Source organism: Kogia breviceps, chromosome 5 (assembly GCF_026419965.1).
Source record: "Kogia breviceps isolate mKogBre1 chromosome 5, mKogBre1 haplotype 1, whole genome shotgun sequence".
In the NCBI taxonomy this organism is placed as follows: domain Eukaryota; kingdom Metazoa; phylum Chordata; class Mammalia; order Artiodactyla; family Physeteridae; genus Kogia; species Kogia breviceps.
The window spans coordinates 27,441,257-27,468,250 of NC_081314.1; the positions used below are offsets into that span (position 1 = coordinate 27,441,257).

The 26,994-nt window shown below is 37.6% G+C and overlaps 1 protein-coding gene across 4 annotated transcripts in view; it reads left to right on the top strand.

Moving 5' to 3' along the window:
- The window catches only part of CPNE4 (copine 4), a 625,415-nt gene that overhangs the window by 101,042 nt on the left and 497,379 nt on the right, over positions 1-26,994 (top strand). The window contains exon 1 of one of the 4 annotated variants that reach the window (XM_067033791.1): positions 20,256-20,329. The exons of the other annotated variants lie outside the window; for them this stretch is intronic. The gene's annotated coding sequence lies outside the window, so the exon portion shown is untranslated. Of the gene's footprint in view, positions 1-20,255; positions 20,330-26,994 lie in introns of those variants that run through there. 4 annotated transcript variants of the gene reach the window in all.

Consider the following 26,994-nt stretch of genomic DNA (forward strand, 5'->3'; position numbering starts at 1 on the left):
GGTATTTCTGTGTTGTCTGTTGTAACTTCCCCTTTTTCATTTCTAATTTTATTGATTTGAGTCCTCTCCCTCTTTTTCTTGATGAGTCTGCCTGATGGTTTATCAATTTTGTTTATCTTCTTAAAGAACCAGCTTTTAGTTTTATTGATCTTTTCTATTGTTTTCTTTGTTTCTATTTCATTTATTTCTGCTCTGATCTTTATGATTTCTTTCCTTCTGCTAACTTTGGGTTTTGTTTGTTCTTGTTTCTCTAGTTCCTTTAGGTGTAAGGTTAAATTGTTTCTTTGAGATTTTGCTTGTTTCTTGACGTAGACTTGTATAGCTATAAACTTCCCTCCTAGAACTGCTTTTGCTGCCTCCCATAGGTTTTGGGTGGTCATGTTTTCATTGTCATTTATCTCTAGGTATTTTCTGATTTCCTCTTTGATTTCTTCAGTGATCTCTTGCTTATTTAGTAACATATTGTTTAGCCTCCATGTTTTTGTGGTTTTTACTTTTTTTCCCCAGTAATTCATTTCTAATCTCATAGCATTTTAGTCAGAAAAGATGCTTGATATGATTTCAATTTTCTTAAATTTACTGAGGCTTGATTTGTGACCCAAGATGTGATCTATCCGGCCGAATGTTCCATCCACACTTGAGAAGAAAGTGTAATCTGCTGTTTTTGGATGGAATGTCCTATAAATATCAATTAAATCTATCTGGTCTATTGTGTCATTAAAGCTTGTGTTTCCTTAGTTATTTTCATTTTGGATGATCTGTCCATTGGTGTAAGGGGGGTGTTAAAGTCCCCCACTATTATTGTGTTACTGTCGATTTCCTCTTTTATAGCTGTTAGCAGTTGCCTTATGTATTGAGGTGCTCCTATGTTGGGTTCATATATATTTATAATTGTTATATGTTCTTGGATTGATCCCTTGATCATTAGGTAGTGTCCTTCCTTGTCTCTTGTAACATTCTTTAATTTAAAGTCTATTTTATCTGATATGAGTATTGCTACTCTAGCTTTCTTTTGATTTCCATTTGTATGGAATATCTTTTTCCATCCCCTCACTTTCAGTCTGTATGTTTTCCTAGGTCTGAAGTGGGTCTCTTGGAGGCAGTGTATGTATGTGTCTTGTTTTTGTATCCATTCAGCAAGCCTGTGTCTCTTGGTTGGAGCATTTAATCCATTTACGTTTAAGATAATTATTGATATATATGTTCCTATAACCATTTTCTTAAGGGTGTTGGGTTTGTTTTTGTAGGTCCTTTTCTTCTTTTGTGTTTCCCACTTAGAGAAGTTCCTTTAGCATTAGTTGTAGAGCTGGTTTGGTGGTGCTGAATTCTCTTAGCTTTTGCTTGTCCATAAAGCTTTTGATTTCTCCATTGAATCTGAATGAGATCCTTGCCTGGTAGAGGAATCTTGGTTGTTGGTTCTTATGTTTCATCACTGTAAGTGTATCATGCCACTCCCTTCTGGCTTGTAGAGTTTCTGCTGAGAAATCAACTGTTAACCTTATGGGAGTTCCCTTGTATGTTATTTGTCATTCTTCTCTTGCTATTTTCAATAATTTTTCTTTGTCTTTAATTTTTGCCAATTTGATTACTATGTGTCTCGGCGTGTTTCTCCTTGCATTTATTGTGCATGGGACTCTCTTCACTTCCTGGACTTGGGTGGCTATTTCCTTTCCCATGTTAGGGAAGTTTTCGACTATAATCTCTTCAAATATTTTCTCCTGTCCTTTCTCTCTCTCTCCTCCTTCATGGACCCCTATAATGCGAATGTTGTTGCATTTTATGTTGTCCCAGAGTTCCCTTAGGCTGTTTTCATTTCTTTTCATTCTTTTCCACAGCAGTGAATTCCACCATTCTGTCTTCCAGGTCACTAATACATTTTTCTGCCTCAGTTATTCTGCTATTGATTCTTTCTAGGGTATGTTTCATTTCTGTTATTGTATTGTTCATCTCTGTTTTTTTGTTCTTTAATTCTTCTAGATCTTTGTTAAACATTTCTTGCATCTTCTCGATCTTTGCCTCCATTCATTTTCCGAAGTCCTGGATCATCTTCACTATCATTGTTCTCAATTCTTTTTCTGGAAGTTTGTTTATCTCCACTTCATTTAGTTGTTTTTCTATGGTTTTATCTTGTTCCTTCATCTGGTACAGAGTGCTCTTTCTTTTCATGTTGTCTATCTTTGTGTGGATGTGGTTTTTGTTCCACAGGTTGCAGGGTTGTAGTTCTTCTTGCTTCTGCTGTCTGTCATCTGGTGGATGAGGCTATCTAAGAGGCTTGTGCAAGTTTCCGGATGGGAGGGACTAGTGGAGGGTAGAGCTGACTGTTGCTCTGGTGGGCAGAGCTCAGTGAAACTTTAATCCACTTGACTGCTGATGGGTGAGGCTGGGTTCCCTCCCTGATGCTTGTTTGGCCTGAGGCAACCCAACACTGAAGCCTGCCTGGGCTCTTTGGTGGGGCTAATGGCAGACTCTGGGAGGGCTCATCCCAAGGAGTACTTCCCAGAACTTCTGCTGCCAGTGTCTTTGTCCACATGGTTAGCCACAGCCACCCCCTGCCTCTGCAGGAAACCCTCCAACACTAGCCGGTAGGTCTGATTCATTCTCCCCTGGGGTCACTGCTCCTTCCCCTGGATCCCGATGCCCACACTACTTTGTGTGTGCCCCCCGACTGGAGTCTCTGTTTCCCCCAGTCCTGTCGAAGTCCTGCCATCAAATCCTACCAGCCTTCAAAATCTGATTGTCTATGAATTCCTCCTCCTGTTGCCGGACGCCCAGGTTTGGAAGCCTGACGTGGGGCTCAGAACCTTCACTCACCAGTGGGTGGACTTCTGTGGTATAAGTGTTCTCCAGTCTGTGAGTCACCCACCCATCAGTTATGGGATTCGATTTTACTGTCATTGCGCCCCCTCCTACTGTCTCATTGTGGCTTCTCCTCTGTCTTTGGATGTGGGGTATCTTTTTTGGTCAGTTCCAGTGTCTTCCTGTCAATGTTTGTCCAGCAGCTACTTGTGATTTTGGTGTTCTCACAAGAGGAGTGAGAGCATGTCCTTCTACTCTGCCCTCTTGGTTCAGGGTGTATCACATAGATTGATTTGCATATGTTGAAGAATCCTTGCATCCCTGGGATAAATCCTACTTGATTATGGTGTATGATCCTTTTAATGTGTTGTTGGATTCTGTTTACTAGAATTTTGTTGAGGATTTTTGCATCTATATTCATGTAATATTTGCCTGTAATTTTTTTCTTGTGATATATTTGTCTGATTTTGGTATCAGAGTTTGAGAAGGATAGGTGTTAGCTCTTTACTAAATGTTTGATAGAATTCACCTGTGGACCCATCTGATCATGGACTTTTACTTGCTGGGAGAGTTTTAGTTACAGTTTTAATTTCATTACTTCTGATTGGTCTGATTATATTTTCTAATTCTTCCTGTTTCAGTCTTGGGAAGTTGTACCTTTCCAAGAATTTGTCCATTTCTTCCAGGTTGTCCATTTTATTGGCATATAGTTTCTTTTAGTATTTATAGTAACCATAGTAACTATAGTAGTAGTTAAGTAGTTCTTATGATCCTGTGTATTTCTGCAGTGTCACTTGTAACTTCATCTTTTTCATTTCTAAGTTTATTGATTTTAATCCACTTCCTTATTTTTCTTGAGTCTGGCTAAAGCATTATCAATTTTGTTGGTCTTCACGAAGAACCAACTTTTAGTTTTATTGATCTTTGCTATTGTTTTCTTTGTTTCTATTTCATTTATTTCTGCTCTGATCTTTATGATTTCTTTCTAATAAGTTTGAGGTGTTTATTTTGGTTGTTTTTCTTTTTCTTCTTTCTCTAGTTGCTTTAGGTGTAAGGTTACATTGTTTATTTCCTGATGTGAGATTGAATTGCTATTAACTTCCCTCTTGGTACTGCTTTTGCTACATCCCATAGGTTTTGGGTTGTCATGTTTTCATTGTCATTTGTTTCTATGTATTTTTGTATTTCCTCTTTGATTTCTTCAGTGGTTTCTTGGTTATTAATAGTATATGTTTAGCTTCCATGTGTTTGTGTTTTTTACACTTTTTTTCTTGTAATTGATTTCTAATCTCTTAGCATTGTTGTTGGAAAGGATGCTTGATGTGATTTCAGTTTTCTTAAATTTTTTAAGGTTTGATTTGTGACCCAAGATGTGATCTATCTTGGAGAATGTTCTATGTGCACTTGAGAAGAAAGTGTATTCTGCTGCTTTCAGATGGAGTGTCCTATAAATATGAATTAAATCTATCTGTTCTGTTGTATCATTTAAAACTTGTGTTTCCTTGTTTATTTTCTGTCTGGATGATCTGTCCATTGGTGTAAGTGGGGTGTTAAAGTCCCCCACTATTATTGTGTGATGTCGATTTCCCCTTTTATGGCTGTAAGCATTTGTCTTATGTAGTGAGGTGCCCCTATGTTGGGTGCATAAATATTTATAAATTGTTATATCTTCTTGGGTTGATCACTTTATCATTCCTTATCTCTTGTAACAGTCTTTATTTTAAAGTCTATTTTATCTGATATGAGTATTGCTACTCTAGCTTTCTTTTGATTTCCATTTGTATGGAATATCTTTTTCCATCCCTTCACTTTCAGTCTGTATGTGTCCCTAGGTCTGAAGTGGGTCTCTTGTAGAGAGCATATATATGGGTCTTGTTTTTGTTTCCATTCAGCCAGTCTGTATCTTTTGGTTGGAGCGTTTAATCCATTTACATTCAAGTTAATTATTGATATGTGTGTTCTTATTACCATTTTCTTAATTATTTTGGGTTTGTTTTTGTGGGACTTTTTCTTCTCCTGTGCTTCCCTACTAGAGAAGTTGCTTTACAATTTGCACTAAAGCTGGTCTCCTGGTGCTAAATTCTCTTAGCTTTTGCTTGTCTGCAAAGCTTTTGATTTCTCCATTGAATGAGATCCTTGCTGGTTAGAGTAATCTTGGTTGTAGCTTTTTCCCTTTCATCACTTTAAATATATCCTGGCACTCCCTTCTGGCCTGCAGAGTTTCTGAAAAATCAGCTGATAACATTTTGTGGATTCACTTCTATGTTATTTGTTGCTTTTCCCTTGCTGCTTTAAATATTTTCTCTTTGAATTTAATTTTTGGTAGTTTGATTAATATGTGTCTTGGTGTGTTTCTCCTTGAGTTTATCCTGTATGGGACTCTCTGCATTTCTTAGACTTAGGTGGCTATTTCCTTTCTCACGTTTTCAACTATGATCTCTTCAAATATGTTCTCAGACATTTTCTCTTTCTCTTCTTCTTCTGGGACCTCTATAATGTGAATGTTGGTGCATTTAATGTTGTCCCAGAGGTCTCTGAGACTGTCCTCATTTCTTTTCCTTCTTTTTTCTTTATTCTGCCTCTTGGCAGTTATTTCTACCATTCTGTCTTCCAGTTCAATTATTCGTTCTTTTGATTCAATTATTCTGCTATTGATGATTCCTCCCATTGTATTTTTCATTTCATTTATTGTGTATCCATCACTGTTTGTTTGTTCTTTAGTTCTTCTAGTTCCTAGTTAAACATTTCTTTTATTTTCTTGATCCATGCTTCTATTCTATTTCTGCAGTTTTGGGTCATCTTTACTATCATTATTCTGAATTCTTTCTCAGGTAGGTTGCCTATTTCCTCTCCATTTTTTTGGTCTTGTATGTTTTTACCTTGCTCCTTCATTTGTACCATATTTTTTATCATCTCCTTTATATTTTTGATGGATGGGGCTGTGTTCCTGTCTTATTTGTCATTTCGCCTGAGGTATCAAGTACTGGAGTTTTCAGGCAGTTGGGTAGAGCCATCTTGGTTCTGAGAAGAGGACCTCTAGTAAACCTCACACCAATTAATATTCCCTGGGGTCTAAGGTTCTCTGTTAATCCATTGGTTTGCACTCGGTGCTCCCACCAGAGGAGCTCAGACCCAGCCCACGACCTGGGAATCAAGATCCTGAAAGCTGAGCAGTGTGGTAAAAAAAAAAAAAAAAAAAAAAAAGTAGAACAATAACAAAGAATAAAAAATAAAATAAAATTAGAAAAATAAAAAATATATTAGAAAAAAGAAAAATATAAATGAAACAATAACAACAAGGTAAAACAGAAACAGAACAGCAAAAATAAAGGGGGGGGAAGGCCTTGGGGGTGTGGGCTTAGGCGAGGTGGGGATTAGTTGGGGGCTAGGCCTAGTATTAGGACCCACTTGGCCAGAAAAGGCCTTGGGGGTGTGGGCTTAGGCGGGGTGGGGATTAGTTGGGGGCTAGGCCTAGTATTATGACCCGCTTGGCCAGAAAAGGCCTTGGGGGAGGCATGGCGGGGCCATGGGAGGTGGGGCTTAGGCTCAGTGCAGATGCTGTGGGTCCCGGAGGCCTGGGACACCAGCAGACTCACTGGAGCTTGAGTAGGCAGGGAAGGCACTAGCCTTTTTTCCTTCCAATCCCATGATACAGGGAAGCCTCTCCCCATTGCTGCTGATCCTTGCTCTGTGGGTGGACCCCTCCAAGCGTGGGAACCTCTTTCCTACCTCCCCTGCCCCAGACGGGTACCAGTGCCCTCTCACCTCCCCTTTTCCTCCCCCCTCCCTCTTTCCCATGCTCCCAGTTCCTGCTCTGCCAAAGGGGTCCCTGAAGGGTTGAACTTTAGGCCCAGGACCCCAGCAGGCTCCTGGGGCCAGAGTTGTTGGGGGAGATGCTAGCCACATTCCCCTCTGATCCCCCCGATCCCTCCAAGATCTCTCCCCAACTTTGCTGATCCCTGCTCAGTGGGTGGGCCCCTCCGATCATGTGAACCCCTTCCCTCCCCCAGCCACCCATCAGGGGTGCCAGTCCCATCCCACCTTCTCTTTTCCTCCCCTCATCCTCCCCCCCCCCAGTGTCCTTCCCACCCTCATCTTACACAGTCGCTTGGGGATTCCTCCCATCCCTTTAGGTGTCTGAGGTCCCTCATCAGTGCCTGGTAGATGCGCTAGTTGTGAGGAGATGTGAACTCTGCATCTTAATACTCCATCATCTTGACTCTGCCCTGTAGGGTGCTTTGAAATTTTAAATAATGTGACCAAGGAGTGCCTCCCTGCAAAGGTGTAAATAATTAAAATTTGATTTTCTCTTCTTATTTCATAAGATGAACTTCTAGAATTTATTAAATAATAATTGTAATAGGAGATTTTTTAAAATTCCTGACTCAGAATCTAGCAAATAGTGGGGAATGAATAAATGTTTACATAATGAATGCCTCTGATGTTTCACCTTTAAATATGATTTTGGCTAATGTCCAATACATCCACATTTCAATGTTCTAGGAACTTTGCATATATTTTTTTGTGTGTTTTATTATTTCATTTGGAAGATTGGAAGAAGTGTTTTAGATTTTCCTGGCTTTCCTCCATTGTGAGCTGGAGTTCCATGTTTGACATTTTAATATAGGTGAAGCACTGAGCCTGGTGTGAATTATCACTGAATCAGTGTTTTTTAAGTGAATTAATGAAGAAACCGAGAGGGGGATGGAAATACAATCTTTACCTTGATTTGTAATTTTCAAATAATCATATATTTGGTAAATAGGCCTCTTTTTCTTCTTTTGCCATTGGCCCTGCTAATGGTAGGGGTGGACTTAGCCAAGGGAACTAGTGTGTGTTCAGCAATGATTATGTTCTAGGTACAGAGTGCAGAGTTCAGTTCTTTGCATGTAATCATTACAAAACACAGAAAGGCTGATATTATCTCTACTCTCCAGAAAAGAAAATAGTTTCAAAGAGGTTATGCAAATTTCTCAACGTCATACAACCTGAATCATAGCACAGCTGGCATTCCAACCTAGTTGGTCTGACACCAAAACCTGTGATCTTTTCTTCACATACTGGTGCTACTTCCCAGAATCATAATCATTGTGTTCAGTGTGTTCTGTCTACGTACTTTTGTTTGCTTTTTCCTCCATGGCATTTTATACTCAACATAATCATATCAGCACATAGGGAAAAATCATTTCTGGTTTTCAATTTAATAAACACTTATTGAGTTTCTACATTGGTTATTTTCAGTACTTTACAGAAAATATGATCTCACCATGATGTAAGGCATTTATAAAAAACCCACAGCTAGAAAGCTTTCCCCTTAAGGTGAGGAAAAGATAAGTATGTCTACCTTTAACACTGATATGTAACATTGTACTGGAAGTTCTAGCCAGCAAAATTAGGCAAGAAAAATAAAAATAAAAGGCATTGAAACTGGAAAGGAAGAAGGAAAATTATCTCCATTTGCAGATGCCATGATCCTGTATGGAAAATTTCAAAGAATCTATAAAAAAGCTATTATAGCTAATAAACAAATTCAGCAAAGTTGTAGTATATAAGATCAACACACAAAAATCAGTGGCATTTTTAAATACAAACAATGAACAATCTAAAAAGGAAATTAAGAAAACAATTCCATTTAAATATCACCCAAAAGAGTAAAATACCCAGTAATAAATTTAACCAAAAATGTTAAGGACTTGTGCACTACAAAACGTTTCTGAATGTAATTAAAGAAAACCTATATAAATGGAAAGACATCCTATGTTTATGGATTGGAAGACTTATTAAGATGTTGATATTATTCACAGTAATCTACAGATTCAGTGTAGTCCCTATCAAAACTCCAATGGTCATTTTTTGCAGAAATGGAAAAGCTGATCCTCAAATTCACATGGAATTGTAATGTCCCTCAAATAGCCCCCAAAACCTTGAAAAAAATGAACAACTTATTGATTTCAAAATTCACTACAAAGCTTCAGTAATTAAAACGGTGTAGTACTGGCACAAAGATAAACTTGTAGACCAGTGGAATAGAATTGAGAGTTCAGATATATACATATATACATCTATGGCCAGTTGATTTTTTTTTTTTTTTTTTTTTTTTTTTGCCAGTTGATTTTTGATGAGGATGCCAAGAGCTTACAACAGGGGAAAGAATAGTCTTTTCAACAATTGGTACTGAGGCAACTGGATATCTATATGCAAAACAGTGAAGTTGGACCCCTACCTCACATCATATACAAACATTAATTCAAAATGGATCAAAGACCTAATTATAAGAGCTAAAGCCTTAAAACTCTTAAGAGAGAACATAAGGGTAAGTCTTCATTACTTTGGCCATGGATTCTTAGAAATGATACCAAAAGTTGACCAACTTAAAAAAAATTAGGCTTTATCAAAATTAAAAACTTTTGTTTATCATAGGACATTATCAAGAAAGTGAAAAAGAACCTACAGAATGGAAGAAAATATTTGTAAATCATTTATCTGGTAAAGGTCAGAATAGGTAGAGAACTCTTACAACTCAACAACAAAAAGATAAATCACCTAATTTAAAAATTTACAAAGGACTTGAATATGTATTTCTCCAAAGATTATATGCAAAGGGTCAACAAGTACACAAAAAGGTGCTCAACATCATTATTTATTAAGAAAATGCAAATCAAAGCCACAATGAGGTACCACTTCACACCCAGTAGGATGGCTATAATTTAAAAAATGGAAAATAGGTTTTGATGAGGCTATGGAGAAATTAGAGAGTTTGTACATTGCTGGTGGGAATGTAAAATGGTTCAGCCACCATGGAAGAAGTTTGGCAGTTCCTCCAAAAGTTAAACATTGAATTACCATATGACCCTTCAATTCTATTTCTAGGTATATATCCAGAATAATTGAAAACAGTCACTCAAGTATGTGTACACACATGTTCACAGATGCACTATTTACAATAGCCAAAAGGTGGAAACAGCTCAAATGTCTATCAACAGATGAATAGATAACCAAATTATGGTAAATTCATGCAGTGGAATATTATTCAGTCAAAAAAAGGAATGAAGTACTGAAACATGCTACAAAATGGATGAACCTCTGAAACATCAAGCTGAGTGCAAGAAAGCAGACACAAAATGACAAATATTGTATGATTCCATTAATATGAAATATTTAGAATTGAGAAGTCCATAGAGATAGAATGCAGATTGGTGGTTGTGAGGGGCTGGGGAGAGTTGGGGGTAGGGAGAAACCATTTAATGGGTTTTACTTATAAGTGATGGAAATGTTTTGGAACTAGATAGAGAAGGTGATTTCAACAACACTCTGAAGATACTAAATGACACTGAATTATTCTCTTTAAAATGGTTAATTTAATTGAATGTGAATTTCACCCCAATAAATTACTTAAAAAATATTATGATCAATCTTGGAGATTCCAGTAGGTCTCAGATGAGTACCAACTCTGTCTGTTTTGAAAAGATAACACTAGTGGTTCAAATGTGTACCAAGGGTTGTGAACTGTTGGCCTCCATGCCATCAGTGTCCTGGGAACTTTCACAACATTATCTCATTATCCCATTCCTGTCCTCATTTAACCCTCCTAGGTCCTGACTCTGTGGGTCATATTCACTATATGTGTGTCAGTTTTGGTCCTCTAATAAGAAGATGCCAAGATGGAATTAGATATGGAAGAGACTTATTTGTGGGAAATAACTGCAAAGAATAAAGGAAAAACATTTGGTGGGAAAGGCTTTCAGAGTGTGATGCAAGTCTGATACCTGTGAAAGGGGAATGATAAGGAAGGAGGCTTGGGGAGGAAAAGCCTCAGACTTCAGTGCAGCCCTGAGAAAAGCTTATCCAGACAATGAGATCCCCAGAGCAGATTGCCCATCAGAGGACTCCTCCTTTGGGCTGGAATGGCCCATCTCTTGTACTTGAATCATTCCCTCTCATTGGCCAGGAACAGCCCTGGAAGGGTGTAGCCTCAGGGATGGATGCTGCTGAGAATTTGAGTATATGGAACCTGGAGGATGTCCACCAACCAGCCTTCTTGCAGCAGGTTCTCTTGAAAGATCTGAGGACAACATCTCAACTGCCACCAACAGTGCGATACTGGGCAAGTCCTGTAATCTGTCTGAACCTCATTTGCAAAATGGAGTTCATGTCATCTCCATCAAGCGGTTATAGGAAGACAAAATTAGATAAACAAAAGTACCGGGCAAGGTATCTGGAATGAATATAAGTGATTGACCATTATTCTTTTTCCCATCATACATGTGAGCAAACTGTGGCTCAGAGAGAGAAAACGACCTTTCTGAAGGCCACATAGCTAGTAAGTAGAAGATGCAAGATTAAAACCCAGCCTAACTTCATGTTCTACACATATTCCATTTAATCACATACTTATCTGAGATTTTCTTCCCAGTATCTGGAACTGAGGACTGTATGAACACTCTCCGTGTTCTGTAAAGTTGTCTGTGGAGACACATCTGCCAGCTCTGCATGTGCAATATGTACTTTTACTTAATTTCCTTGTGCCTTATTTTCCATTGGTATATCACAGAGAAGTGACAAGCATCTTCTTCTCTTATCATTATTTGTGTATTGACATTTGGAGCTTTTGGAAAGATGATAACATTTCCAGCACTGAAATATTCATCTTTGATAAACACTATCTTAGGAGAAAAAAATTAAGATGTAAATTGGTTTCATTTAAATCTCACCACTTCCACCACAGAACACCAAGTTGACACAGTCAGACTGGCCTGGCTGTGCCTTCTCCTGTCATCTGTTGAGAAGTGGACGATAGCAGCAGCTCCTCCTCTGGGGCTCTGGAGTCATGGGAGGTGGCCAGCTGAGGGCCTGAGGTGAGCCCTGGCTATTGCATTTCCCCTGCTGCTACTGCTGCTGTGGAAAGTGGAATATTGACAACACTAACAGCCAGAAGCAGCCTGTGGGCAGGGCAGACACACGCAGCCCTGCCGTCTCTCACTTCACATACTTTTATGAACATTATTCAAGAGTATAACAGCCCCTCCCCACCTCAAATTGCCTCCATTGTAAAGTCATTTGTCAGCTTTCATTACAGAAGGGATGACACCAAATGGTCTCTTCTGGGCTTTCCCTGCACAGATTATTTGCTGGTAAAAAGAGAGAAAGAGGTTTGGCTTTGCTGTTTAGGAGATAAATATTTGGTGCCTGGTTAACCTTATAATACAGTGTCAGATCCAGTATTCAGTTCTGTGGACATTTTTAGTGCTCACCATGGCTAGGTACTAGAAATTTGGAGTTGAAAAAGATAGTCAAAGCAGAAACCGGGGGTGTGGTGAGAGGTGAAGCAGGAACCAGGGGTGTGGGTCAGAACAGGACTAGGTCTTAAAGATCCTACTAAATGATTAGACCTAATGGAATCAGTGACAGGAAGCCAGCGAGGAGAGTAAATTGGGGAGATACGAGGTCACACTGGTGTGTACAGGGGACGATAGATGTACTGGGAGAGATTGGAGGCTGGGAGATCAGTTAGGAGGCTGATAGAGGAGTCCAGGTGAGAAAAAGGGTGAAGATCAGAATTTATGCAAATGGCAGAGGCAATGGAGAGAAGGGGGTGGACATGAGAGAACTTCTAAATAAGAAATAATAAAGGTAAAAGCAGTAACAATAGTAGTAATAATAGTTGTTGTAATAACACTTATTAAATATTAATCTTTGCACCAGGCCCTATGATAAATAAGCACTCTCTTCATTTACAAAAACCCTTTGAGATATTAAAAGGCTATCAACCCTTATCCAGGATTCTAAAATTCCTAAAAGCCTTCAAACAAAAAGTTTTTCCAGATTCATTTGCAGTAAAACTTCAGTAGACTTTTGAACTCGTTTGGTGGAAAAATTTGATGGGAAATGATGGAACACTACTTACAGGTTTAATTTATTTAGTTTGGACACCCACACGTTTTGCTGCAGGAATACAAATGTGTTTGATTATGGAGCATGGGCCCCAAACCCTTCTAGGGACATTACCAAATAGACTATAGATGGTGTAATGCCCCCTGCCTGTGTTACAAATTATATTTCACATCCACTTTATACCTTTTAACCTTTCCCCAAGGGTTTCAGATAAGGGAATGTGGGCCTACCTATATTTTAGCTGTGGAAACAGAGGCACAGGGAGGTTAAATAATTTGTCCAGAAGTATGCAACTAGGTGGTCGCAGAGCTGGGATAGGAACCCAGCCTTTTCAGACTCCAGAGCCTGCACTCTGAAACTTCTTGCTGCACTGTCTGCTTAGGTTAGCAGGAAAAATCTCATTTTACAGATGAGGCAACCTATGTTTCTTTTCAACTAGCTTCTGTGAATGGTAATATGTTGCTTTCTAGGTCTTAGAAGAATGGAAGCATTTCCTTACCAAGGTTACTCAAATGAAAATTTTGGACAGACAAAAGGACTCCAGGGTGATGAAGGAGGTTTCTGGGGATGGGGACTGGTTGCCAGTTTGGGAAGATTCATCAGGTGCAGGTGAAAGATAATAGCTGCCTAATATCATGGGCTTCAGATTGAAGGAAAACAGTGGTGAATCTTCGGCAAGATTATAGATGATTTTGGTTTTGATTCTTACAGCTTTCCAGGTTTTTCAAAACTTTCACAATTTAATTTTATAGGTAGAAAATCGGCTTTTAATTTCTTTGTGACAAATGACTTATTTGGGGGAGAGTTAAAGCAATAAGTGCCTTTTAAATAAGAGGCACTCGGTAACTATTTGCTGATATGTTCACTCAACAGATTACTTTCTTATCCCACTTGCTAACTGCCCACGAATACAGAAAAGTTTAAAGTACAAATTTTATTAATCATTATTCATGTTTTTTGACATCTTTATTGGAGTATAATTGCTTTACAATGGTGTGTGTTTCTGCTTTGCAACAAAGTGAATCAGTTATACATATACATATGTTCCCATATCTCTTCCCTCTTGCGTCTCCCTCCCTCCCACCCTCCTTATTCCACCCCACTATGTGGTCAAAAACCACCTAGCTGATAACCCTGTGCCATGCGGCTGCTTCCCACTAGCTATCCACCCTACGTTTGGTAGTGTATATATGTCCATGCCACTCTCTCACTTCATCACAGCTTACCTTTCTCCCTCCCCATATCCTCAAGACCATGCTCTAGTAGGTCTGTGTTTTATTCCCATCCTACCCTTAGGCTCTTCATGACATTTTTTTTTCTTAGATTCCATATACATGTGTTAGCATACGGTATTTGTTCTCCTCTTTCTGACTTACTTCACTCTGTATGACAGACTCCAGGTCCATCCACCTCACTACAAATAACTCAGTTTTGTTTCTTTTTATGGCGGAGTAATATTCCATTGTATATATATGTGCCACATCTTTTTTATCCATTCATCTGTTGATGGACACTTAGGTTGCTTCCATGTCCTGGCTATTGTAAATAGAGCTACAATGAACATTTTGGTATATGACTCTTTTTGAATTATGGTTTTCTCAGGGTATATGCCTAGTAGTGGGATTGCGGGGTCATATGGTAGTTCTATTTGTAGTTTTTAAAGGAACCTCCATTACTGTTCTCCATAGTGTCTGTATCAATTTACATTCCCACCAACAGTGCAAGAGTGTTCCCTTTTCTCCACACCTTCTCCAGCATTTATTGTTTCTAAATTTTTTGATGATGGCCACTCTGAACGGTGTGAGATGATATCTCATCGTACTTTTGATTTGCATTTCTCTAATGATTAATGATGTTGAGCATTCCTTCATGTGTTTGTTGGCAATCTGTATATCTTCTTTGGAGAAATGTCTGTTTAGGTCTTCTGCCCGTTTTTGGATTGGGTTGGCTTTGTTTTTGTTATTGAGCTGCATGAGTTGCTTATAAATTTTGGAGACTAATCCTTTGTCAGTTGCTCCATTTGCAAATATTTTCTCCCATTCTGAGAGTTGTCTTTTGGTCTTGTTTATGGTATCCTTTGCTGTACAAAAGCTTTTAAGTTTCATTAGGTCCCATTTGTTGATTTTTGTGTTTATTTCCATTTCTCTAGGAGGTGGGTCAAAAAGGATCTTGCTGGGATATATGTCATAGAGTGTCCTGCCTCTGTTTTCTTCTAAGAGTTTGATAGTGTCTGGCCTTATATTTAGGTCATTAACCCATTTTGAGTTTATTTATGTGTATGGTGTTAGGGAGTGTACTAATTTCATACTTTTACATGTACCTGTCCAGTTTTCCCAGCACCACTATTGAAGAGGCTGTCTTTTTTCCACGGTATAAGGTGACCATATGTGTGTGGGTTTATCTCTGGGCTTTCTATCCTTTTCCATTGATCTATATTTCTGTTTTTGTGCCATCACCATACTGTCTTAATTACTTTAGCTTTGTAGTAGAGTCTGAAGTCAGGAAGCCTGATTCCTCCAGCTCCATTTTTCATTCTCAAGATTGCTTTGGCTATTCGGGGTCTTTTGTGTTTCCATACAAATTGTGAAAATTTTTGTTCTAGTTCTGTAAAAAATGCCAGTGGTAATTTGATAGGGATTGCATTGAATCTGTAGATTGCTTTGGGTAGTAGAGTCATTTTCAAAATATTGATTCTTCCAATCCAAGAACATGGTATATCTCTCCATCTGTTTGTATCATCTTTAATTTCTTTCATCAGTGTCTTATAATTTTCTGGATACAGGTCTTTTGTCTCCTTAGGTAGGTTTATTCCTATTTATTTTATTCTTTTTGTTGCAGTGGTAAATGGGAGTGTTTTCTTAATTTCACTCTCAGAGTTTTCATTATTAGTGTACAAGAATGCCAGAGATTTCTGTGCATTAATTTTGTATCCTGCTACTTTACAAAATTCATTGATTAGCTCTAGTAGTTTTCTGGTGGCATCTTTAGGATTCTCTATGTATAGTATTATGTCACCTGCAAACAATGACAACTTTACTTCTTCTTTTCTGATTTGTATTTCTTTTATTTCTTTTTCTTCTCTGATTGCTTTGACTAGAACTTCCAAAACTATGTTGAGTAAGAGTGGTCAGAGTGGGCAACCTTGTCTTGTTCCTGATCTTAGTGGAAATGGTTTTAGTTTTTCACCATTTAGGACGATGTTGGCGCTGGGTTTGTCAAATATGGCTTTTATTATGTTGAGGAAAGTTTCCTCTATGCCTACTTTCTGCAGGGTTTTTATCATAAATGGGTGTTAAAATTTGTCACAAGCTTTCTCTGCATCTATTGAGATGATCATATGGTTTTTCTCCTTCAGTTTGTTGATATGGTGTATCACGTTGATTGATTTGCATATATTGAAGAATCCTTGCATTCCTGGAATAAACCCCACCTGATCATGGTGTATGATCCTTTTAATGTTCTTTTGGATTCTGTTTGCTAGTATTTTGTTGAGGATTTTTGCATCTATGTTAATCAGTGATATTGGCCCGTAATTTTCTTTCTTTGTGATGTCTTTTTCTGGTTTTGGTATCAGGGTGATGGTGGCCTCATAGAATGAGTTTGGGAGTGTTCCTCCCTCTGCTATCTTTTGGAAGAGTTTGAGAAGGATAGGTGTTAGCTCTTCTCTAAATGTTTGATAGAATTCACCAGCGAAGCCATCTGGTCCTGGGCTTTTGTTTGTTGGAAGATTTTTAATCACAGTTTCAATCTCAGTGCTTGTGATTGGTCTGTTCATATTTTCTATTTCTTCCTGGTTCAGTCTCCCCAGGTTGTGCATTCCTAAAAATTTTTGCATTTCTTCCAGATTGTCCATTTTATTGGCATAGAGTTGCTTGTAGTAATGTCTCATAACCTTTTGTATTTCTGCAGTGTCAGTGGTTACTTCTCCTTTTTCATTTCTAATTCTATTGATTTGAGTCTTCTTTTTTTTCTGGATGAGTCTAGCTAATGGTTTATCAATTTTGTTTATCTTCTCAAAGAAACAGCTTTTAGTTTTATTGAGCTTTACTATCATTTCCTTCATTTCTTTTACATTTATTTCTGATCTGATATTTATGATTTCTTTCCTTCTACTAAATTTGGGGTTTTTTGTTCTTTGTTCTCTCATTGCTTTAGTTGCAAGGTTAGGTTGTTTATTCGAGATGTTTCCTGTTTCTTAAGGTAGGATTGTATTACTATAAACTTCCCTCTTAGAACTGCTTTTGCTGCATCCCATAGGTTTTGGGTCATCGTATCTCCATTGTCATTTGTTTCTAGGTAGTTTTTGATTTCCTCTTTGATTTCTTCAGTGATCACTTCGTTATTAAGTAGGGTATTGTTTAGCCTCCATGTGTTTGTATTTTTTACAGATCTTTTCCTGTAATTGATATCTAGTCTCATAGCATTGTGGTCGGAAAAGATACTTGATATGATTTCAATTTTCTTAAATTTGCCAAGGCTATATTTCTGACCCAAGATATGATCTATCCTAGAGAATGTTCCATGGGCACTTGAGAAAAATGTGTATTCTGTTGTTTTTGGATGGAACGTCCTATAAATTTCAATTAAGTCCATCTTGTTTAATGTATAATTTAAAACTTGTGTTTCCTTAATTAGTTTCATTTTGGATGATCTGCCCATTGGTGAAAGTGGGGTGTTAAAGTCCCCTACTATGATTGTTGTACTGTTGATTTTCCCTCTTATGGCTGTTATTATTTGCCTTATGTATTGAGGTGCTCTTATGTTGGGTGCATAAATATTTAAAATTGTTATATCTTCTTCATGGATTGATCCCTTGATCATTATGTAGTGACATTCTTTGTCTCTTGTAATATTCTTTATTTTAAAGTCTATTTTGTCTGATATGAGAATTGCTACTCCAGCTTTCTTCTGATTTCCATTTGCATGGAATAACTTTTTCCATCCCCTCACTTTCAGTTTGTAGGTGTCCCTAGGTCTGAAGTGGGTCTCTTGTCGGCAGCATATATATGGGTTTGCTTTTGTATCCATTCAGCCAGTCTGTGTCTTTTGGTGGGAGCATTTAATCCATTTACATTTAAGGTAATTATCGATATGTATGTACCTAATACCATTTACTTAATTGTTTCGAGTTTGTTCTTGTAGGTCCTTTCCTTCTCTTGTGTTTCTTGCCTAGAGAAGTTCCTTTAGCATTTGTTGTAAAGCTGGTTTGGTGGTGCTGAACTCTCTCAGCTTTTGCTTGATGTAAAGTTTTTAATTTCTCCATCAAATCTGAATGAGATCCTTTCTGGGTAGAGTAATCTTGGTTGTAGGTTTTTTTCCTTCATCACTTTAAATATGTCCTGCCCCTCCCTTCTGGCTTGCAGAGTTTCTGCTGAAAGATCAGCTGTTAACCTTATGGGGATTCCCTTGTGTGTTATTTGTTGTTTTTCCCTTGCTGCTTTTAATATGTTTTCTTTGTATGTAATTTTTGTTAGTTTGATTAATATGTGTCTTAATGTGTTTCTCCTTGTATTTATCCTGTATGGGACTCTCTGTTCTTCATGGACTTGATTAACTATTTCCTTTCCTATATTAGGGATGTTTTCAACTAAAATCTCTTCAAATATTTTCTCAGTACCTTTGTTTTTCTCTTCTTCTTCTGGGACCCCTATGATTCAAATGTTAGTGTGTTTAATGTTGTCCCAGAGGTCTCTGAGACTGTCCTCAGTTCTTTTCATTCTGTTTTCTTTATTCTGCTCTGCAGTAGTTATTTCCACTCTTTTATCTTCCAGGTCACTTATCCGTTCTTCTGCCTTAGTTATTCTGCTATTGATCCCATCTAGAGTATTTTTAATTTCATTTATTGTGTTGTTCTTCATTGCTTGCTTCCTCTTTATTTCTTCTAGGTCCTTGTTAACTGTTTCTTGCATTTTGTCTATTCTATTTCCAAGATTTTGGATCATCTTTACTATTACTATTCTGAATTCTTTTTCAGGTAGACTGCCTATTTTCTCTTCATTTGTTAGGTCTGGTGGGTTTTTACCTTGCCTCTTCATCTGCTGTGTGTTTTTCTGTTTTTTCATCTTGTTTATCTTACTGTTTTTGGGGTCTCCGTTTTGCAGGCTGCAGGTTCGTAGTTCCCATTGTTTTTGGTGTCTGTCCCCAGTGTCTAAGGTTGGTTCAGTGGGTTGAATAGATATCCTGGTTGAGGGGACTAGTGCTTGTGTTCTGGTGGATGAGGCTGGATCTTGTCTTTTGGGGGGGCAGGTCCACGTCTGGTGGTATGTTTTGGGGTGTCTGTAGCCTTATTATGATTTTGGGCAGCCTTTCTGCTAATGGATTGTGCTGTGTTCCTGTGTTGCTAGGTGTTTGCCATTGGGTGTTCAGCACTGTACATTGCTGGTCATTGAGTGAAGCTGGGTCTTGGTGTTGAGATAGATATCTCTGGGAGGTTTTTGCTGTTTGATATTACGTGGAGCTGGGATGTCTCTTGTGGACTAGTGTCCTGAAGGTGGTTCTCCCACCTCAGAGACACAGCCCTGATGCCTGGCTGGAGCACGAAGAGAAAGAAAGAAAGAAGGAAAGAAGGAAAGAAAGAAAGAAAAGAAAGGAGATAAAATAAAGTAGGATAAAATAAAATAAAGTTATTAGAATAAAAAATAATTATTAAGAAGAAAAATTTTAAAAAGTAAAGAAAAAGACAACAACCAACCAAACAGAATGTTCAGAACCCTAGGACAAATGGTGAAAGCAAAGGTATATAGACAAAATCTCACACAGAAGCATACACATACACACTCACAATAAGAGAAAAAGGGGAAAAAAATAATATATCTTGCTCCCAATGTCCACCTCCTCAATTTGGGATGATTCGTTGTTTATTCAGGTATTCCACAGATGCAGTGTACATCAAGTTGTTTGTGGAGCTTTAAGCTGCTGCTTCTGAGGCTTCTGGGAGAGATTTCCCTTTCTATTCTTTGTTTGCACATCTCCAGGGGTTCAGCTTTGGATCTGGGCCCGCTTCTGCGTGTAGGTCTCCTGAGGGCATCTGCTCTTCGCTCAGACAGCACGGGGTTAAAGGACCAGCTGATTCGGGGGCTCTGTCTCACTCAGGCCGGGGGGAGGGAGGGCTACGGATGTGGGGAGAGCCTGCGGCGGCAGATGCTGGCGTGAGGTTGCACCAGGCTGAGGCATGCCGTGCGTTCTCCCAGGAACGTTGTTACTGGATCTCGGGACCCTGGCAGTGGCTGGCTGCACAGGCTCCCGGGAGGAGAGGTTTGCTCTTTGCTCTTTGCTCCCGGGAGCAAAAGTTTGACCTTTGCTTGCACACAGGCTTCTTGGTGGCTGCAGCAGCAGCCTTAGCATCTTATGCCCGTTTCTGGTGTCTGCCCTGCTAGCCGTGGCTTGCACCCGTTTCTGGAGCTCCTTTAAGCGTCACGCACACCAGGAAGCAAAGAAGGAAGAAAAAGTCTCTTGCCTCTTTGGCAGCTCCAGACTTCTCCCAGACTCCCTTCTGGCTAGCTGTGGTGCATTAGCCCCTTCAGGCTGTGTTCACGCAGCCAACCCCAGTCCTCTCCCGGCTTCCGGCTTCCGACTGAAGCCCGAGCCTCAGCTCCCAGCCCCCGCCCTTCCAGGCGGGTGAGCAGACAAGCCTCTTGCGCTGGTGAGTGCTGTTCGGCACCGATCCTCTGTGCGGGAATCTCTCCGCTTTGCCCTCCACTACCCTGTTGCTGTGCTCTCCTCAGTGGCTCCAAAGCTTCACCTTCCACCACTGCAGTTTCCGCCCGTGAAGGGGCTTCTAGTGTGTGGGAGTCTTTCCTCCTTCACGGCTCTCTCCCACTGGTGCAGTTCCCATCCCTATTCTTTTGTCTCTGTTTATTCTTTTTTCTTTTGCCTTACCCAGGTACATGGGGAGTTTCTTGCATTTTGGAAGGTCTGAGGTCTTCTGCCAGCGTTCAGTGGGTGTTCTATAGGAGCAGTTCCACGTGTAGGTGTATTTCTGATGTACATGTGGGGACGAAGGTGATCTCCATGTCTTACTCTTCTGCCATCTTCTCTGTTTCTCCATTATTCATGTTTTACAAAATGTTTTTCTTTCTCTTAAATTGAACTAATATATTGCTGTACAATATTATATATTACAGGTATATGATATAGTGATTCACAGTTTTTAAAGGTTATTCTCCATTTATAGTTGTTATAAGATATTAGCTATATTTCCTGTGTTGTACAATATAACCTTGTAGCTTATTTTATACCTAATATTTTGTACCTCTTTATCCCCTGCCCCCCCTTCTCTCCCCACTGGTAATCACTAGTTTGTTCTCTATATCTATGAATCCACTTCTTTTTTGTTATATTCACTAGCTTGTATTTTTTAGAGTCCACATTATGTGATGTTTCTCAATTAAAAAAAAAAAAAAGCTATCCAAGTCAGTTAATTACAGTAACAAATTTTTAAAGGAATAAAAGATTTTGAGGTCATAATGAATTGTTTGTTAAAAAATAAAACAATACCGAATGTGATAAACATTCCAGTAACATTAGAGAATTTAGGCAGGTTTTGAAGCTTAATAAAACCTAATTTTACTAATATTAAGTTGTAATAAGAGGACAGTCCTTGTCAAACAAGATATTATTATCATATTTTATACATATTAGTAATAAACAATTAAATGTTGGTAAACCACAGGAGGGCATTTTTTATTGAGCACCTGACTTGTGCCAAGATGATCAGGAGAGTCTAAGAAAGGTAGTCCCCATCTTGTGTTTTAAAATGTGTATCTTCTGAACCAGGAGTTTTAACTTTCTTTAACCTTTCATCAAAGTACCTTTATAATATTTTGCCATAAAGGTACAGTAAATAGCATCAGATATATTACATGATTCTTTTCAAAAATAGCCTCTCTTTGGGCCTTAGTTTTCTCATCTGTCACTGGGGATAAACAAGATCTGTTTCATAGAGGTGTGGCTAGTTGTGTGCTAATAAATGTTTAACAAACAGCCTTCAAAAAGAAGAAAGAAAAGGGGGATAAATCTCTGATTTGTTGTGTTTCTTAATTTCTGTGGTGTAAATATTCCCATCACATCTAATATCAGGCCACCATGGTAACATCAAAGCACCATTATACAGTATTTCCTTCCTTACTACTACATAGATAATAGGTGTAAACCACTTTAAGAGCATAGAAAAGAGTAAAAATGTGGTAAAAATAATTAGGAAGTGATGAGTTTTGATTATTTATTACCTTTGTTTTAAATATAATTTAAAGTTTATATAATTTAGTGTCTAAATTGGCTATGTTTGAGAGCCAGCTTGCAAAAATTCTTGAAAATTTAACAGTTGACTCTTGAAGCCAGTGCAAGCCAGCTCCAGCATACCACTCACTAGGTGTTATGAAGATTAAAAGGAAATTATAAATTTTAAAACTGCCTAATAGTTCCTCCATAAATCTCCAGTTTCTTCTCTTTTCTCTTGTGTTTTATTAAGCCCCATCCTCCTCCTCAGAGTCCGTGACAACATCTCTAGTTTTAATACCATCTCCAAAGACAAATTAGCTTGATGAATTATTCAGAATATTCAGGAAAACTTGGTGAGCATGGTTCACTTGCTCTCAGTCTTCTGAGAAGGGTCAGCTTGAATATGAGGAAAAAGGGCCTTGGTGTATTCATCTCTCCTTGCAAACACTTCTGCATGCATGGAATTCACTGCCCCTTTTCCCTGGATCAGTAGTTCCTCATGCTTTCTTATCCTAGAGCTGACCAAGAAGAGAGCATGATCTCATTAGAGAATCAAATCTGTGGCTTTATTCAACTTCAGATGAAGGTTCTGGGAGATGTTTCCACTGTATGTTGGAAAAATATACACCTCACTGATTCTGATAGTCATTTTTTGTTTTATTTATTTTCAACTAAGTCACATGATTAGAAATCCATGTGTATCTGAGCCTGTATATTTTCCTTATAAAGGAAATATAAATTTCATTGTGCTTTCAAAATATAAAGGTTAACCATGCTCAGTGTAAAAACCATGAAATAATACTGAGAAATATAAAAAAATGAAAACAAAATTACTCATAATTCTACAACTCAGAGAGAGCCACTATTATCTTTTAGTGGATTTCTTATTTTTTCCTTATTTTATTGTTTGTGTAAGTTTCATAATTGGGATCATACAGTATATGAAGTTTTTAGTATTTAGCATAGATACTTTTTGATGTATGAATCTAGAAGATTCATACATTATGTATCAGCATTGTTGGAAACAGTTTCATTATAAACATAAGCTTACCTGTTTTCCTTTTATCTGTAAACCATCATAATGCCTTAATTTCATGATTTAGTTATGAGGAGTTAATCAAAACAATCAAAACAATATGATTACTTATGTTAAACTTGAAGGATGGGGTTAGAACACATACCCACAAACACACACACACAGGCACATAAATATAACACATACATACATGTCTTAGGGAACAGGCAAACCTAGGTGCAAACTACAGCCATGTTACTGTCTTGCTGTGTGACTTTGGGCAAATTACTCAGTTTCTTCCCATGTAAAATGGGAGCAATGTTAATACCTACCTGCAAGGGCTGTTAACCAGATTTGATGATGGTACATATAAAGTGCCTACTTAGGATGCAGTGAGTCTCTATGAAAGACAGCTACTATTACTGTCATTACTGAGTGGCCCAGCCCTGCCAGCTTGAGACTAGGATAGAATGAGCCACTGACTATGGTAGCAGAGGATAGGCTGTGGGATTAAGTATATATAAAATGTTAGGAAGTATCACATGAATGTTTGCTGTCAGTGTGCATTAATGATTAACCTATAACTTACCATCTAGGTTGAGACAGTTTTGAGAGTGAAAGGGTACATTAGTAATAATTAGACTGGAACAATAGGTGTAAACCAGGACTGTCTGAGGCAAATTGGGACAATCCTAGGCAAATAAAGACATATCCACCCAGATCTCCCAAATCCTTACCCAAACTTATACACTGTTAATACTTTCTCTAAAATTCTTCCAGAGTTTCTTTATAATATACAAGAAAATATACGTGTATAATTTTTCTTATTTTCCTCATTTTTACACAAAAGACAGCATTTTATACACACTATTTGCAGCTTCATTTTTCACCTAACAATAATATATCCTGAGATCACTCTGTATCCACAAAAACAGCCATTCCTATTTTTCTTAACAGCTATATGGTATTCCATTGTTTGGATATACCAACAACTTGTTTAACCAATTCTCTATTGTTGAACTATTAGATTGTTTACAATATTTAGGTATTTCAAATAATACTGCAATAAATAACTTTGTATATAAGTATGGAAAAGTGGAGTGCCTGGGTCAAAGGGCATATGACTTTATAATTTTGAACAGTATTGTTAAGTCTCCCAGGATAAGCTGTGTACCAATTTGCATTACTGGTGTATAAAAGCACCCATTACCCCAAGGTGCTGACTGCAGAGTATAGTGGTAACCTTTTATTTTTGCCTTTGGCGATTTGATAGGTATTTTATTGTAGTTTGAATTTAGTAATATGCTGAGCAGTAGTCATGATAGTGAATATCCCTGTCTTATTCCAGACTTTAGTGAGATGCCTTTTGAGCTCACCCATTACACCTAATTCTGTCTTTTGAGTTGAATTTTTTTAATGTTAAGTATCCACATACTTGTATCATGCTTTATCAAGTTTTAGAGAATCTTTTACAATGTCACATTTTCCTTTCTTTTCTTATAGTTTGGTATTTAGGAAGATCTGTGTTTCTATTCTAATATTATCTTGGTAATTATAAATTTATGTAGTATGCTCAGTCCTTCATTTCTTCTTTTCCTTTCCTTTCGTTTTTTTTTTTTTTTTTGATTCCACATATAAGTGAAATCATGCAGTATTTATCTTTTTCTATACAGCTTACTCCACTTAGCATAAGGCCTTCCAAGTTTATTCATGATGTTGCAAATGGCAGGATTTCCGTCTTTTTAAAAGTTGAATAATGATCCATGATCTATCTATCTATCTATCTATCTATCTTTATATGTATGGGATATTGTGATATAAATATATCATTCCATCAACACTCATCTGTCAACACACTCTTAGGTTGTTTCCATACCTTGGCTCTTGTGAATTATTCTGTAATGAACATGGGAGTACAGATATCTCTTCAAGATAGTTACTTCATTTCCCTTGGATATATACCAAGAAGTAGGATTACTGGATCATATATTAGTTCTATTTTCGATTTTTAGTGTGGAGGAACCTCCAAATTGTTTTCCATAGTGGTTTTTCAGATTCCATTCCCACCAACAGTGTAAAAGTGTTCCCTTTTCTTACATCCTTACCAGAATTTGTTATCTCTTGTCTTTTTGATAATAGATATCCTCGCAGGTATGAGGTGATATCTCCCTGTGGTTTTGATTTGCATTTCCCTGATATTGAACACCCTTTCATGTAACTGTAGGCCATTTGTATGTCTTCTTTGGAAAACTATCTATCCAGGTCCTTTGCCCATTTTAAAACTGGATTATTATTTTTTTTTCTATTGTATGAGTTTCTTATATTTTTTTTAATATTACCCCTCATCAGATGTGTGTCGTGCAAATATTTTCTCTTGCCCCATAGGATTCCTTTTAATTTTGTTGATGGTTTCCTTGCTGTGCAGAAGTTTTTCAGTTTGATGTAGTTCCACATGTTTAGTTTTGCTTTCATTGCCTGTACTTTTTGTGTTAATTTTGAAAAAACACTGTGAAGACCAATGGCAAGGAGCTTACCTCCTGTGTTTTCTTTTAGGAGTTTATGGTGTTCAAGTGTTTAATCCATTTTCAGTTGATTTTTGTGTATGGTGTAAGACAGTCCAGTTTTAATCTTCAAATGTGGAAATCCAGTGTTCTCAGCATAATTTATTGAAGAGACTATCCTTGTATTCTTGGCATCTTTGTCAAAAATTAATTGACCATAAATGCATGGATTTATAGCTGGGATATCTATTTTTGTCCATTGACTTATGTGTGTCTTTATGACAATACCATACTGTTTTGATTACCATAGCTTTGTAAAATAGTTTGTAAGTAAGTGTGATTCTTCTAGCTTTGCTCTTATTTCTCAAGATTGCTTTTTCTCTCTGGAGTCTTTTGCAGTACCATGCTAATTTCAGGATTGTTTTTTCTATTTCTGTGAAAAAATGTTATTGGAATTTTGATAGGGATTGCATTGAATCTGTAGAGTGTGTTGGGTAGTGTGGTCATGTAAACAATAATGATTTTTCCATTCAATGAACACTGAATATCTTTCTTTTCATTTGTCTTCTTCAATTTCTTTCATCAGTGTCTTACAGTTTTTCAGTATACAGGTCTTTCACCTCCTTGGTTAAATATATTCCTAAAATTTATTTATTTATAAATTCCTAATAATTTATTTTATTTCTTTTTTGATCCTATTGTAGATGGATTGTTTTCTTAATTTCTTTCTGACAGTTCATTGTTAGTGTCTAGAAACACAACTGAGTTTTGTATATTGATTTTTTACTTTGCAACTTTACTGAATTTGTTGATTAGTTCTAACAGGTTTTTTTGGTGGAGTCTTTAGGGACTTTTATATATAAGATTATGTCATCTGCAAATAGACAGTTTTCCTTGTTCCTTTCTGACTTAGATGGCTTTTATTTGTTTTTCTGGACTAATTGCTCTGGCTAGGAATTCTAGTAGTACGTGGAATAAAAGTTCTGAGAGTAGATAGCCTTGTCTTATTCCTGGTCCTAGAGGAAAATCTTTCAGCTTGAGTATGATGCTAGCTGTGGGCTTTTCATATATGGCCTTTATTATGTTGTGGTACATTCCTCCTATTTCTATTGTTGAGAAGTTTTTCTTTTTTTTTTTTATAAAAGGTGTCAGATTTCATCAAATTTGAGATGATCATATGATTTTATCCTTCACTTTGTTAATGCTGTGTATTGCATTGATTTGCTGTTGTTGAACTATCCTTACATCCCAGGAATAGATCCTGCTTGATCATGATGTATGATTCTTTTAATGTACTGTTGAACTCATTTTGCTGATATTTTGTTGAGGATTTTTGCCTCTATGTTCCTCAGGGATATTGGCCTTTAATTTTTTTTTTTTTTTTTCTTGCAGTGCACTGGTTTGGCTTTGGTAGTGGGATAATGGCCTTGTAAAATGAGTTTGGAAGTGTTTCCTCTTCACTTTTGGGGAAGATTTGGAGAAGGATTTGTATTAATTCTTCTTTAAATGTTTGGTAGAATTCAACAATGAAGCCATCTGGTCCTAGACTTTTCTTTATTGGGAAGTTTGTTA